This window comes from Lepeophtheirus salmonis, chromosome 5 (genome assembly GCF_016086655.4).
Source record: "Lepeophtheirus salmonis chromosome 5, UVic_Lsal_1.4, whole genome shotgun sequence".
Classification (NCBI taxonomy): Eukaryota; Metazoa; Arthropoda; class Copepoda; order Siphonostomatoida; family Caligidae; genus Lepeophtheirus; species Lepeophtheirus salmonis.
The window spans coordinates 31,623,680-31,640,286 of NC_052135.2; the positions used below are offsets into that span (position 1 = coordinate 31,623,680).

The 16,607-nt window shown below is 31.4% G+C and overlaps 1 long non-coding RNA gene across 1 annotated transcript; it reads left to right on the top strand.

Annotated features, from left to right (window-relative positions):
* Positions 1 to 1,555: 1,555 nt before the first annotated feature.
* Positions 1,556 to 11,796, top strand: LOC139905442 (uncharacterized). The gene is made up of 2 exons (XR_011780178.1): positions 1,556 to 1,919; positions 11,503 to 11,796. It is a non-coding gene; the product is annotated as an uncharacterized lncRNA (long non-coding RNA).
* The last annotated feature ends 4,811 nt before the right edge of the window (positions 11,797 to 16,607 follow it).

Below are 16,607 nucleotides of genomic sequence, written 5' to 3' on the forward strand. Positions count from 1 at the left end.
CATGCGAAATCTGCCCTCCCATTTTAGCAAATTTTTAAATCGTGCTACCTTGGGCCAGATAAAAGTTAGAGGACAACTTTGCATCCATTCAAGAAGGAGACCTGTATCATCACGCCCCTGAGACCCAAACCTTCCTGAGAGACAACTTTCCGGACTTTTGCCACCTCAACATGTGACTGTCCTCATCTACAGACACAAGCCCCTTGAACTACTCTATCTAGGTACGTATGGAAAGTTCAATAAGCGTATCTTTCATATCAGACGACAGATGATTAGCTGTGGGGATACAAGGGGCGTATCCAATTATGTATTTGTGGAGCATTATCTTCTGGAAAATAATTTTTAAAATGATCGAGACGGTACTTATAAAAAATATGTACATTCATCATTTTTTAAGTTTTGATGCCACTCAAAGTAATCTAAACTCAAATTATATATACATATTTTTTTTTTGAAAATCATCCAGCAACCCCTCCTTTGAGTCCCGTCACATCCACTTTGGGAACTACTGTTATACTAGTTACGATTTGTACAATAAACCAACTTGTTTCAGAATATGAAAATTTATACTTCACTGCCCAGTAGTTTTGTGTCAGTCCTTATTTATCATCAAAGGCCTGTGGTCCAGCACCTCTTTTCGGTCCTTACAGAAGGCAAAATAGATCCCTTGTGACGTCATTGAGGGTATTTTTCTGTTTTTAAATTATTTTGTTATATAATAGAATAAATGATCTAACAAAGAAAAAATAATATTATATATTATTAAAATGAAAACATGAATATTTTGTGGAAGATTTGTGCTATGGTTGCAATACATATCTTATATACCTATCATATTTTGCTTAATGAACCATCGACATTTCAAGAAATTTTTTAAGAAAATATCATAGGAGCGGTCACATAGACCTATCCTATGGACCGATAGGAACGGCACTAAGACTGGACTGGATATAATAAATAAGGACCAACACAGCATAACTGGCCAGTACCGTAATCATGGGAGGAGGTGGATTTGAGTGACCATTCATAGGTTGATAAATGTTACTACTGAATAAATTTGTTAGGGCCCAGATCAGGGAGTTGCTAGCTTTCATCACTTGGGGAGCTTAGCTCCAAATAATACAATTACATATAATAAATGGGTTTATTATAAATATATATATACTGTGTACAAGTTGCAATTTTGTGTAAATTGTTAATTGTACAAACATCTTGTTCAAGTTGCAATAAATAATGAGATGCATAATTTTAAACGAAGGATTTTCAGTACTTAAGATGAGGATAATGCAAAAATGGAATATTCCATGGATAATTGATACATTAATGATGTCATTTTTGACTATTTTAATTCAAATGACTAAAAATAAGTATTCTTTGGCACGTCATTATAAAGTTCAAATGCCCACACTTATTTTACTAATAATTACATAATAACCATTTAATTAGAATATATCAAAATGTAATCATAGCATCAATGTGCATAATTTTGGTAATTAGAATGAGTAATGATGTAATTAAATAATGCATTAGACGATGAAGAAATTGCAACTTGTACAATGTGCTTCGACAGGTTGCAACTCGTACAGAATATATATGATAAAAAAAAGAGGCTAGCAACGCCAATGGCCCTGGTCCTCCTGCACTTCGCCGGTGATTAGAACCTTATTTACTGAATGTAATGGTTTCGTAGTTTTTGGGAGGGCCGGGGTAACACTTTAATACCAGTTCTTTACACTGTACTTCTTACCTTTGATACGCAGGAACCAGATACCTACATAACTATCAACGCATGTGTATCTTAAATAATTCAAAAATGCGTACCGTAAGAATATTAAAGGAATACAAAAACAACTTTTTACATGGAAAAACAAATCAGTTATTTTTTTATAACAACCACACAAAGGATAACAGACTAAAAGGTAAGATATTTCATTCCTGTTTTAGAGTACAAATTTATTTTCCGTACAAATTCGTCAATCATTATTTATCATACAATGTGTATATAATATACAGTCCGTTTAAAATATAATACTTTTTGAAAATTACAAAAATGGTTATATTTCAAAAAATATCATCAAATGTGGAAAATTTAAGTCATAAATATAATCAACGTACACTTATTTATATTCTCAATCAATATGGCCGTCTTTTGCCTTAATGACTAGTTCCCCCAGGTGTGTAAATTTGCACAGCAGTCTTGTACAAAGCTCAGTCCTAGGTTGGGTCAAGCAGCGTTGATGGCGGCCTTCAGTTGGTCCTTTGTTGTGTATCGTACTCCCAAATGTTTCTCATTGAGGTACCCAAAAAAACCACAGCCTAGGGCGGAACAGTCGTGTTGAGGATGATTTTTCAGCGAGTTACACTCTTTACTCGATCCAAAAGCTTCAAACCCTGAAGATGAGTTCTTTTGTAGGCATTAATATTTAAGTTTTGTTTCGTTAAGCGGTGCATGGTGGTCTGACTGCTGTCAAACTCACGAGCAAGGTCATTAATGGTCATTTTCTGCATTCAATGGTGCCTTTAACTTCCTCAAACAATTTTTTTGGCCTTGATCTAAACGTTTTAGAAGTTTTTGATGTGCCTTTCGTGGTCACATGGTACACACTTGTGCGGTTATAGTCCAGCAGTTTAGAGATCCTAGATGGCGATTTTTCATTCGCGGATAGCTCGATAATTACAGCTCTCTGTTGCTACATGTTTTTGGTAGTAACCCTCTTATTTGTTCCTTATTTTTGGTTTACAGTTTCTTTAGACAATTGTTTACAATAAGTTATCGGAGTTAAACATGGAAACATAATAAATAGGACAAAGGGGAACCTTTATAAAAAGTGGTGTATTAGTGTTGAGACTTGGTCCAATACCTAATGTTTTTTCTCGGTTCTGAAGATTGTTTCTTGACCGACTTGGAATTGGAGGTATAATCTTTAGTTGACTTCTTATCAATGTACATATTTTGTAGAGGCTTTGTACATATAATCTACTGTTTGAATGTCCTTCATTTTCCAGAAGTTATTCAAATTTATCAATGTATATCTTTAATAGTCATTCACCCTTTCTTCAATCTCATCTTTTTCTTCTTAAAACTTAAAGCTTCAATGTACAATCCCTGGGCATTTAAGTAGACGGATTATCGATCATTGACTTCCCAATCTATTCTTTTTTTCTTCTTCATACAATCAATTAAATTTCTAAATAAACAATAGTAATTTTTTATAATAAAACAGGATTATTTAGGAATACATCAGGGCGCTGTTAAGAAGGAACATGTATTTAAAACAGCGAATTTGTCCCCTTTCATATTATTTTTTTGATTTTATATACATAGATTTTTCGTATCGGAGTAAAAATTGTCATAGTACAACTTATTTAAAAAACAACAACTATAAATACTATTTCAAAAAATGAATTTTATATGTTATTTAAATGTCGTTGAGTAATAGAATGTTACGGAAATTAAAAATACATTATTTTAATGGTAGATATTAAAATTGTAGGAAAATTGACGTTTGATGAAAAAAAGAGAAAAAAATGCATTCAGAAAACATCAGATATACAGTTAAACAAAATTTTTATGTGTTATATTTATACGAAAGGGAATCTCCAGACAAATTTTTACAAACTTTATTTTATTCACGAATCCAATATTCATTGGAAAATACATTTGTTGCACCTGGGAAAAACGAAACTGAAATCTTGACCATTTTTTTTTTGTTTTTTGTCCCTAACTTTTTCGAATTTAGATAAATTTAAAAAAACATCCATTAGAGTTTTTTTAAGAGATGCAAGTCATTTTTTTAATTTATAACTCAACCTCTTATCTATTCCCCTTGAGCTCCAAAAAACAGTTTTTATGTTTTGGGATTAGAATAAGTTCAATTTATATCACCCCGCCCTCCCCCTCAAATGACACCCCCTTTTGGTTTGACCAGGTTTGGGGACACACAAACTCTATATTACTCGTATAAAGATGAATGTGACTTTAGATGAAATTTAACATGGAACTACTGCTCGCTTAGCGCTTCATATTAATAAAAATGGAGAGTTTAGGGTTGTAAATTCTATGCATTTTTTAAGGATTTGAGTGTTTTGTTATTGTTGTTGTTGGTAACCTAAACAACGTCTTTATTTTCACAAGTAGTTATAATTATTTTTTTCATTCTTGAGGAGAAACATCGAAGTATTGAGTAACTACGTGTTAGTCTGCTCATTAAAAACGTTGATTAACGCTGAAGATCTGTTGAGTAGTTATCTTCTATATTAGTAATGTAAAGTTTCTCCGTTCCTTGATACCTATTAGCTCTAGACAATATCGAGTACTACCTCTAGTAATAAATAAGATTTAAATAAAGGCTGAATATACTGTGTTTAAGATTTCTAAAATGTCAATATGCAAATTTCAGCAAAGATTGGTCTTTTTCACATTTTTTTATTATAAATTTTAATCTTAATAATGATACAAAAATTGTAATTTTTAAATTGCCAACGAAAATATATCTAAATATATACAAATTATACTCTAACTGAAAAAAGGGAATGATTTCGATTGACTCCCATTTATCTAAAATTCCATGGATATCCCTAATTAACCATTAATTTTTATCTATTTAAACTTAGATATAAACCTTCTCAATACCTCTAAATACTCTGAAAGACATTTATAAATCTAAGAATACTATTTTTAATGTTTTCATGGTGTTACCTTGCTAACACAAAATGCCCGGTTGTGTTAACTATCAGTTCTCTCGTCTCCCCTGATACGTCATATGGCTATTTCATAATTTATTCTTTTTGATAGATAAATGAAGTAATGCTATACCAATAGTTGCTAAGATATTATTAGATATACTTATGCTCCGTTTCGAGAAGGACGGGAATACCATTTCTTATTTATTCCTCTTCGTATATATTTGGCCATATTATTATTTTTATGAAGATATTTTGGCCATCATATAGAAATAAAAATGTATGCATTTAATATAATATATCGAAGCTATATTATAATACAGTATCAAATATAATATCAGATAGGATTTTAATATTATGAAATGTATTTATATAATTCTTTTTAAAAGTAGTTGATAAATAAAATGATAGGGAGTACTTAAAAGGTAAATAGAAGTTTGAATGACTAACTTATTTGGCTAACAACTGTTAGGTCTTAATTAATATTAATAAATACACTTCAAACACTTAGAACAGTCTGACTCTTAATTTCATGTATTAACAAATATTTACACATACTTCCTATTTACAGGTTAATACTTATATGGTATCATCTCCCTCCCCAGTACGATCTTATTCGAATTCTTTTGTACCTTCTCACTGCGAGTTCGTGTTCATCCCCATTGTCTTCCATACATTCAATTTCTTCCCCTTTCCTCAGCCTTAAGAAACGTCTATTTCGCCCTATAATTCTTCTTGTATTTAATCGAAAAGGATATTTTCTATTTTTTTCCTTTCCAATAATCCGTCTGACATCCGACCATCGATTATTCTTGTAATTTTGCACTATCACCTCCATTCCTATTTTCAACTCCAGTAAGTCCCTCTTATTGTTATTATATCGGATTTTCTCCTTGTCCCTTTGCTCTTCCTCAAGCAGATTGTTTTTGTTCTTTTTCGGATCTTAGACCATAGCTCTTCCAATGAATAGGTAAACACGATCTTACTTGATGAATAAATAAGATCTCATTTGGTGATTTTCCATCTGCCTTTGGAGAGTCTCGAAATTCCAGGATTCCATATAAGAATTCATGAGATCTACATTTTCCTCCTGTTTTGACTAATAAATTCTTCATACATTTCACCAAACTCTCAGCATGTCCATTACTTTGCGGAAAATGGGGTGAAGAAGGTCCCCATGTTACTCCCCACATCTTCAAGAATGTCTAAAATTCCCTGGAACTAAATTGAGGGCTTTGATCGGTTCTTATTTTCACTGGAATCCCGGTTTTCAGAAAATATCTTTCTTAATGTCTCTATTACTTCTCCCGAAGATGGAACTATTTTGAATTCCTCTACTTAAGGCTATCCTGAAAGACGATCTTCATATACCAAGTAATGTTTTCCTCCATACTCAAACAAATCTGCAAACGTGTTCTCAAATGGCCTATTTGGTATCGGGTCCCTCATCATCATGTCCTCTGGTAAACTCGGTAATGTTTATATACATTTTCTACATGTTCTAATCATTTCTTCAATGTCTGAGTTCATTCTCTACTATAATTAAATTTGACATCCAAGCATCAAAGGTCATCTCACGTAACCCAGCGTTTTTAGCTTGCACACATAATGAAGTTTAGAATGAATCAAATTTTTCATCTTTTGTGTTTTCTTTTTACTAATTTTATCGTTCTAATGACATATTTCCTTAGGTAATTTTGTATAAGTACCATAATTTATTTTATAGAATTTTGATGTTCAATGTTGATTACCATAGCGTGATTGATTTTATTCGACATCTCCGGACTACATAGTGATTTAAAAATTGTTTTTTTTCTTAACTTCTGTTTGATCATTTATCACCATTACACAATTGTCCGAGAGCGTCTCTAATTTATAAATTCTTTGAATTCCATATCTTCTTCGATTTGAGGTGGTGGGCTTATGTGTATTTTTACTTCTGTGACACTTGTTGATGGACTTCCTTCTGTGGCTCTTTCATCATCTTTACTACCCTTATGATCAATTAAATTTTCGAACATTTCCTCATGAATTGTCGGTTTTCATCTCAAGCTTTTTTTTTTTTTTTTTTTTTTCATTATTGACACTGTAGATTCTTGATTTGTTATTTCTACATTATTTTCCAGCTTTTGAATCCGCTCCATAAGTGATTGATTTTCCCTTTATTATTCACTCTTCGTCGGCATCATTTATAATATTTAATTTTCTCACGTAGGTTTTTTTTTCAAAATTTCTTAATTACTAGTCGACTGCACCATGTTACGTCTCAATTAATATCAATAAGTACACTCCAAACACATAGAACAGACAGACTCTTTGTATTAGTACATATTTACACATACTTCCTATTTACATGTTGATACTTTTATCATATCAAAAACCAACTGATTTTGGGCCTTTTGACCTATTTCTTTTTTAAAGAAAAGTTGCGTGTTACATTAAATGTACCGATTTGTTTTATAATAACCCTTGCCAACATTTATTCTACATTTTTATGGAATTAATATCCAGGAAATATCCAGAACAGTACAATGTAAATAATATCCATGAAAAGAAAACTTGTATTGAACCAATTATTTCGTAGGGTGTGTCATTATAAATCAAGATTCTCCATACGTAAAAAAAACAAAAAACAAGGCGTTTCCACTAAAAAAAGGTTTATCATCTACTACCTTTTGAACCGACAGATAGTTGTTGTTCCTCATGATTCATAGCTTCAAATTGTTATTTTTTAATAAAATAATTTATAATATACCTACATTTATAGGTATATTTATTTTGTTATGAATATTTCAGAATTAACTTAAAAATTATAAATTTAAGAGTACAATTAATGTTAAAAAAGAACAGATTGTATTCGTTTAACTGCAAATACTTAAGTATACTCTTTAAAATCACAGTTTTATACAATATTTTAATATCATAATGTAACTGTAGCACATTAAAAAGTATAAATGTGCCACAGAATACTTATATTTTAGTAAATAGGAAATAATAAATAGAATCTAATTAAATGGGATTCATAGTCAAGTTGGTTGGAGTTCTATTCGCACGTTTAATAGCAACTTAGTCCACAACTTCCATTTCCTAATAAGTCACCCTTTCAGTCTTTTTTTTATTTTATTGGTCCGATCTTTTTTTTACTATTCAAATGCCCCATGTGCTGTTTATGTGGTATTTCAGTCCACGGTCCTAGCTATATTTGTATCTTCTTCACTCCCAGCTGGGATTGAGGAATTTAATAATAAATAAAAAGTAATTAATAAATACATAGAACGTATAATAATAAGTTCTAAGTACTATATACCTCACTCTTAAAACTTTAGGTATCATGTCTTATTGGAGGAGGTTACGATGAAACTTAAAGAACGGAAATGATGTAGCTAGTAACTATTACCATAAGGAATCAACTGAAATGATAGGTTTGAAGTCTTTTTAGTTGTTTTTTTAACCAATCCCAACACTACTTACAGGTAATTACAATACACTGTACTACACTTTCATCAGTATGAAAAATATAATGCAATTATGGGCTAATGATACAAAATAAATAATGATTAAATTAAGTGTTATGTCCTTCAAATAGCTTATAGCTTTCATCATTAGAGGACTAGCGACGCCACTGATGTCCAGTGAATAAATACCTCCTAGAAAATTTTCAAATAGGAATATATGGGATCTGAAAATGTAAGAAATGATAGTTTTTTGACAAGTGATGATTTGGCTCTCATATAGTACTGAAGACTGCAGTCCTGCCCGTTTAGTTCTGCATAAATCCTCAAACTGATAAAATTCAGTCATTGATGACGTCACTCAACTTTGTTTCTTCTTTTTCCATCAGATCTAGTACTGACAATCCAAAAGACCAGCCCCAAGGACTGATAGGACCGGTTTTTAAGACTAGACTGGACCGAATAAATAAGACTGACACTACAACACTACATTTGACTGTTTTGCCCAAGTCTTTCGTCTCACTGAAGAGATGAGTGAAAGAAACTACAAATCTGGTTTGTTACCGGGCCCCACAACAATCCTGTCTCCGACCCTGTGTATATTTGTTTAAGATGGCTTTAAGATTGAATTTTAATTTTGAAGAGAGTTTCTCGCTTTGAGACGAATTAAAGTTTCTTCATATCCTGTTTTCTCTCAGGGATACATTACTGATCAAACCACATTAATTGACAATATCACTTCTAGGTCATGAAAAACAATGTAAACACTTATTTATGTACAGTATTTTCGTGTAGTCCTATATGTTATTACCGTCATTCAGGATGATCAATTTTCCCATGGAAAGAAAATTAATGAATATGAATTTGATAACCGATAATTACAGGTTATGTAATAATGTACTTTCTTATAAAATATAATCTCTTATAGCGCATATCATAACATCCAATTTATCTTAAACTATTTTTGTTTCGAAATGTGAGGGCACACAGTTCAAAATTCTCCTGTATATAAAAATGAAAGCAAATACAGTTTGAGCGATATTGATAAATACTTAGAGGATGTGCACAGGACGTTTGAACTTATATGTTTCAGAATTTAATAAAAAAAAACGGAACTATTATCTTAAAATAGTCAACATAATTCATAATAGAGCAATTTAAAATACAAGGTGTAGTAAAGAGAAATCCATTATTTTTAAAAGTTTGATTTTTCCTTAACTGTTTATCTCCTTGGCATTCAAAAGTATATAGAAACGATTTCTATTATTTTATTCACATAATCGATAATCAGCGGGGTGCATCAGAATTATTGGAACATAATTGACGAAACCTCGATACCGTGTGACCATCAACACTATTCACACATTCAGCTACCTGGCTAGTGTTTCACCTTTGTTCGAAGAAAACCAGTAGAATATGGCGTATTTTCTCTTTGCTGGTGACCATCTTTGACGACCGCAAAGCAAAGTTGAGTCAAACAATCACAAAACTGTCTGAATAGTTTTTTAATTACAAAATATTAATTTTCTAAAGACATCCAGTCTTAACCAATTACACTTAAACAGAGTGAGACAAACATTACTAAAGACATTTACTGGAAAAACAATCGATTAATTTTTATTACACGTATATACTACACCATTTTGAAAAACGCTTTTAAAAAAAGTAAGGATGCTATGTCCTTTATGAACCAAAGCATTCATGCCCAATATACGTGATACAACAGTACTATATTTATCAATTTTTAATAAAATAATCCGTCTAGACGATAATTATAGAATAACTTTTGATAAATTGTTTATGCTTTCTTAAATAGTTATATTTTATAGATTGCTCTACTTTGAGTTATATTGATTACAGTGTGCCCCTACAAATCCTATGCTTAACTTAATAAAGATTCTCAAAAAGCACAAGTATTAAGACAATGAGACTTAATACTTTTCTTATAGTTTTATTGACAAAGTAGTAACCCTTTGTCTATATCCTAGGCCTAATAGCCTTGGAGGTCTTCGTCAAGTATTCCTCTGACATGTCAGCACATTCCTTCTTCACAGTAGTCTTTAGGGGATTCGCATGGGATGTGGCACAGACCTTCCTCTCGAGTCACCCTAGATCCCATAGTCAAGAGGGTTATAGTCTGTTGAAGATGTAGACCAGGGCCAGAAATTTTCAAAGTTGTCTTCACCTTACTTCTGAGCTTTTTAGCTTGTTGTCTTTCAGCTTTATTTTTTGGAGTAGGGGACGATGCAGGATATCTAGGTTTCACTCATTCCTGCGTCAAGAAGCAAAACACGATTTCTTTTGGCCTCTATCTCAGTTGCACTTGGTATGATAAAGAAATTTTCTTTACAAGAATTGTTTTTTTTATATTCTTATACCCCTTGATATTAAGGGAACAAATCAGTAAATTATTGAGTAAGTCAATGAAAGGTTCAGTCACGATTCGCTGAGACATGCTGTATCTTCAGTTAGGAATTATATTTTTTCCCCCCATGGAATTGTGAAATTTACAACTTAAGAACTTTATCAAAATAAATATTTTTGAACCCTATTTACTCGACATTTAAAAAAAAAAGATTTTAGAATCAGCCTAGTGTATAGGGTTGATCTTGTATAGTGGTATACTAATTTAGATTTAAATAAAGATAAATTTTATTCGTCGATTGTCTTCAAACTTAGTAAAGTTGGTAAAGTTTCGACTTAATTAAAAATGAAACAAATGAGAACGATTAAAATGGAGCCAAAACAGGATTAAAATTTTGAAAGTTCCTTCACATGGCCATATCCAAGGAGCTTGGGTGCAGCCGTAACATTATTTATGGTGCCAGAGACTTAATCACTGCCACCATGATCTTGGGCGTTGTGGTCAGCATGTGCGAAGTCTGCCTCCATTTTTCTAGGGAGGAAGGAGCGGCTCAATACACATGCTTACGTTGAACTTCTGGATAAAAAAATGCTAGACAACTTGAGCATGTGCCCCCCTCCTCTCCAGATGCGAACTCTTTGGACTACTCTATCTACGTACTTCTTAATGAGAGGGTGTGTGCTCGCAGGAGTGTCCAGTCTTTAGAGGCTTCCATCAAGAAGGATTCGACTAAGCTCGAATCTGTCTACATAGTCAAGACCTACATGGGATTTAGGCCTCGTATGAGAGATGAAAGGTCATATTTTGCATAAAAGTTATGCCAGAACTATTTTGATATGGTATTGTTTTGGTAAATGTCCTTACAAAACTTCTTCCTTAAATTTACTAGGGAATAATTTAAAACTATAAAATGAGTCCCACCAGATAAGATACCACCTGTACATAGATAATTATAATTTTTTTTTTTTTTTGTTTATTTTTCACTAAATCATTTTTTTACAGATGGGACGGCCAATTCAACTCCTTCTGATTCTACTTGTGACTCTCACTTTCACAAATTTCATTCAAGATTCCGTGGCTCCATTTCCTCCAAACGATCCGAGAGCTGTTTTCAATCCATTTATCATTTCATGGTGGCCAAGTCTGTCACAGAATTCAAAGCAATATCTGCATATCAAGTTTACTGGTAAACCTCTTCCTAAAGATAGTCCCTGACTCATAAAAAGGATTTCCTAAATCAAAATTAATGTTATTATCATCGATGTGTCAATAAAGTTATTTTTTTGCAAAATTGAATTAGTGTTTTATTGTGAATTGGTTTTGTTGTTAATGTTAGACATTTTCAAATTCAACATTATCTGCGTAAACGATTAAATAATGGAATCCAAAAAAGGGAATAAACATTTTGTATATTCTATTAGAATACTTTTGTTGTAAAATATATTTAAAAAAAGATAACTTCACAGTTTTTCATTAAAAAAAAACCAGTTTGATTAGGACACCGTCCAAGAAAGCGTCCCATGCGTCATGGGAAAGAATTTTTGATGAAAAAACACGGTTTAGTGATTAGAAAAGGAAAAATGGATGGAGGGAGAATAGAAGATGGAAGAAACAGAAAAAATGAGAGCAAATTTAGAAAGAGAAAAGGGAAATGAGTATTTTTCCCCCTCTCATTTTCCGTCCGAAACATCCTTTTAATGACCTTGAGGACCTAAAAAAAGTCATAGCAATGTGCTTGGTTATATTATAAGTCTACTTGCTAAATATCAGACTGATCTCTTCGACTTTTTTGGATCCCATGCGTGAAACGAAAAAAAACACGACGTATCTTCTATATTAGTAAAGCAAAGTATATCCATATGTTTGGTTATTTAAACCAAATGAGCATGTAGCATTGAGTGTGTATACAGGGTCCACTGAGCTCCCTAATATATATCAAGGACAAATCATTGGTCTAATAAATAACAATGTAGTCTCATTAATGAAATATTGAAGGCGTGTGCATATAACATCGAGCGTATGTATAGGGTGCATTTTATATAGTACTCTCTGATGTATATCAAATACTTTCATGTATTTTTGATCAAAGAAATAACAATATATCCCTAGTAATGAATTACGGTCCATCAAAAATGTATCCTTCTAATGCATTGGTTCCCATTTTTTCAATTTAATTGTAGAGCCAGTAGATGGAGTTTAATCCAGATTTATTGCAAATTGTCAAATTTATGTTGTTAAAGTATCAACTTTGAACCCCCAAGATAGATAATGTAATTTGTGACGTCCGTGAAAACGCTCTATTGTCCATCATGAAATAGTATTTGTTTAATGGACTTAGATGATTTCTTGAGAAGTTATTTACTATATTATTAAAGCAACGTTTATTTGTTTGTCAACACATAAATCTCCCAGCAGTATAGATATTAATAAAAACATAATTATGTATCCCGTGTTAAAAAGTTATTAGTTTACTATTTTAATTAAATTAACCAATTAGTTATTCCTAAGCCACTGTAATTCAATAGAAAGGGCATTCATAATTAGTTCAGTTGAACTCATGAACGCTTAAATAAACGCGAAAAGGAAAAAGAGTAGATGATTATACGACAACTGACAAAAAATACATAGTAAACTTTCTGTGCTTTTAGGAGATAACGTTGTACAGTGAGCAGTGAGAATTTGGTGAACTGAGGAAAATACTATTACTAATAATACACTATTGACATTTTCCTAATAGATGAATGTTAATATATATACATCCTTACAAGAACCGTAAAATTACTTGGAATTTATATTTACCATGAAAGAAAATGTATTTCCAAATTTGTTGTCCTTTACATGTAAATATGAAAAATGCAATGTCATTAACTGATTACTCACTCTAATTGCAAATATATTATTTTTCTATAAGCAGGGAATATACCTCACAATATATATATATATATTCAGTGTATTTTGTCATCAGCTGTCGATGTTTATGCCTCCTTAATCAATGAATTATTATTCAATAACTGTTGGGAATTCTTTAGCACTTAAGAATAACTAAATTTAATTCGACCTTTGATTGGTTGAATTAGATTTTGTTGGGTAGAATTGGCTAACTACTTACCTTGCTAACACTAAAATATACAGTAGTTGTAGTCAGCTGTCAATGTACCTGCTTATTTTCCCAATATAGGTACTCTGAGCGTTGATTGGTTGAATTATAATTAGTTCTTTTTAATCCCTGAACAATTTTCAACAGTTATTCAATGATAACTCCATACATGGGAAGAATTGCTAACTAGTCACAGGGTTACCTTATAAAATGCAAGAATACAAAATGTATTTTGTAGTCAGCCGTCGATGTACGCGCTTCTTTTCCTCTAATCAGTGTTCTGAGCATTGATTGGTTGAATTAGAATGAGTTATTTTTAAGCCCTTAAAAAATTCCAACAGTTATTGAATGATAATTCAATAACTGTTGGGAAGAATTGACTAACTACTCACGGGGTTAACTCATTATCACAAAAATATAGAGTAACGGCTCTCTTTTTTTAAATAAACACAGAAATAGTTTATTTTCCTTTTAGCTGTTTCCATTAATTTTCATAAGTTGACTCCGGTATAATTTAAAGTAGCTGACTCTACGTATTATGAAATCAAAAAGGTATGACGTAGGATTTCGATTTTTATATTTATTCATTCAATGGCCTTCGTTTAGAATTCATATCATTTCATACTCTGTCATTGATACTTATTTTTATCAAATTATAAATTCAACATATGTAATAATTAATAACTATTTTCTAAAAAATCATTAACAGTTGCCAATAAGTAAAATATAAATGACGAGATACCATATGTTTCTTCAAGTTTTTTCCTTTCTCTTTTGACTCTCAAGGTTGAGAGTGGATAAAATAGTTGGTTATAAGTTTAATTTGCTGTTAGCTGTCGATGTGTCTGCTGTTTTCCCTAATCAGTGTTCTGTGCTTTGATTTGTTGAATTAGAATCAGTTATTTTTAATCTGTTAACAACTACTTATCATAATGATTGGATAACAAAATCCAAAGTGTCGAAGAATTGCCAAGCTTTCCACGGTTCTTGGTCCTTTTTTTTTTTTTTTTTTTTTTGAAAAAGAAGACATAAAGCTGAGTGACGTCATCAAGGACTGAACTTTATAAGTTTTTAGGAATGATATACAGGACAGAATTTGATCAGACCAAGACTGAATGGGACGATACTGCAGTCATCACTCGTCAGTACAAAATAAGGATTAATACAACAAGATGCGTGAGATAAATTAAAAAAAAAAACAATTTTAATTTCTAAAGTTGGATTTAGAGCATATTGCGTGATATACCGATCTTTTTTTGTGTATCTACGATATAAAAAAATTATAAGGACTGTTTAATATCGGGCACAACTCTTCAACAGATGTACGGCGCTAGTATCCATGCAAAACTTAATAGGATTTTATTCGATAATTATGACTGAAAATATCATGAAATGTAAAAAATCCATGCTCAAACCAAAGTTGTTATCAGAAGAAAATGAGGCCACGGTGTAATTTGAATCTTTCCATAGAAGTTTGATTTCCTATAAGTGAATAAAATATAATACACTGTCAGGTTTTGATTGTAAAGTGTCCTTGTCACTATTTGTGTACTTCAAACAGTCCCTATTATTGCTTTAAAGTGGTATTTAATTAAAATATGTAAGAACAATATGTGAATGTCTTTGGTGACTGTTTTACATATTTCACATCCAATTAAAGATATTCATCATATCACCAAAAGATGAAGGACGTTACGGCTTGTAAATAACTTATGTATGAAATATATGTAAATTTCTTGGATCAACGTACAATTATTCTGAAGGTGTGTATATTTCGTACATTATTGGAAACCTTGAGAGATAATTGTACTATACAATATTATTTTCTTACAGTAGTCGAATAAATTACATCCATAAATTAAATATAATGTATTAATCAAAGCTATTTTTTTCATCATCTTCAAACTCGATATCTCCATCCAGACATATTGATTCTAAATTTGGACATACATATCACTCAGTGTTATCAGGATTGGCAGTAATTGGGGTTCCCCCACAAAATATCTTGGGATTTAGCTCTATTAAATGTGTACATTCTTGGGCTTGTCGTATATAATAAGCTAATAAATAATAATTACCATGTTATTTTGTTTACTTAGTTATCTGAATCAAGCGTATATACTAATGGATACACTCTTGTGCTTTCTATTATATACATATTTGAATTTTTTTTTTTTCAAGTGTATATCTATTTTAACCCAATACGGTGCCAAAGGAATTTTCAAAACGTTAGGGGACTGAAGATCCAAATCTATTATACAATTTCTGGAGTATTTGTTGCAAAGCTTAATATTGAATTTGAGTTAGAGTATTATAGGCAACATGTTTTCTATGTGACGATATCATCGGAATACTAAAAAATGTTGAGTTTCTTTTAGGGGTATACCGATGCATCAAAATCGGTAAAAATCGGACTTTTTGTAAAGTAAAGAATTCGTTAACGGAATCGGCTCAATAATGCCGATTTCATTGATATCTTTGCTTACTTAATTATCTACATTATTCTAATTGTATATTACTTCAAATGGTCAACAAAAAAAAAAAAAAAAAAAAAAAAAAAAAAAAAAAAAAAAAAGATGTGAGTAGCTAAGTATTGAATACTTATATTTAAGACTAGGGTTTCTACCTGTAATGACACCGTATAAAATTGTTTGTTCTTTAATTTTAACAATTAATAAGTGCAATAAACCTGCATAACAGAATTCCTGTTCATCCATTGAAAATTAAAGTCTATATATTAGTGTGGACAAAATATATAAACCAACTAAGAATAAACTGACTCCTGAGCAAGAAGATGAACTAACTTTATAAATAAATTTAATTTCAAATTATTTACAACTAATTATAATCATAATTACATCCCCCTCAACAGTCTAAACGACTATGATTTCATTTTTATCTTTAAGTTTATTTCCCTTCAAACATTGGAGAGAAAATATCGTCTCTCTAGGTTGTTAAAATTCCTGAACTTCCCTGATGTTATCATTCTATGTGATACAAGATGCGACTT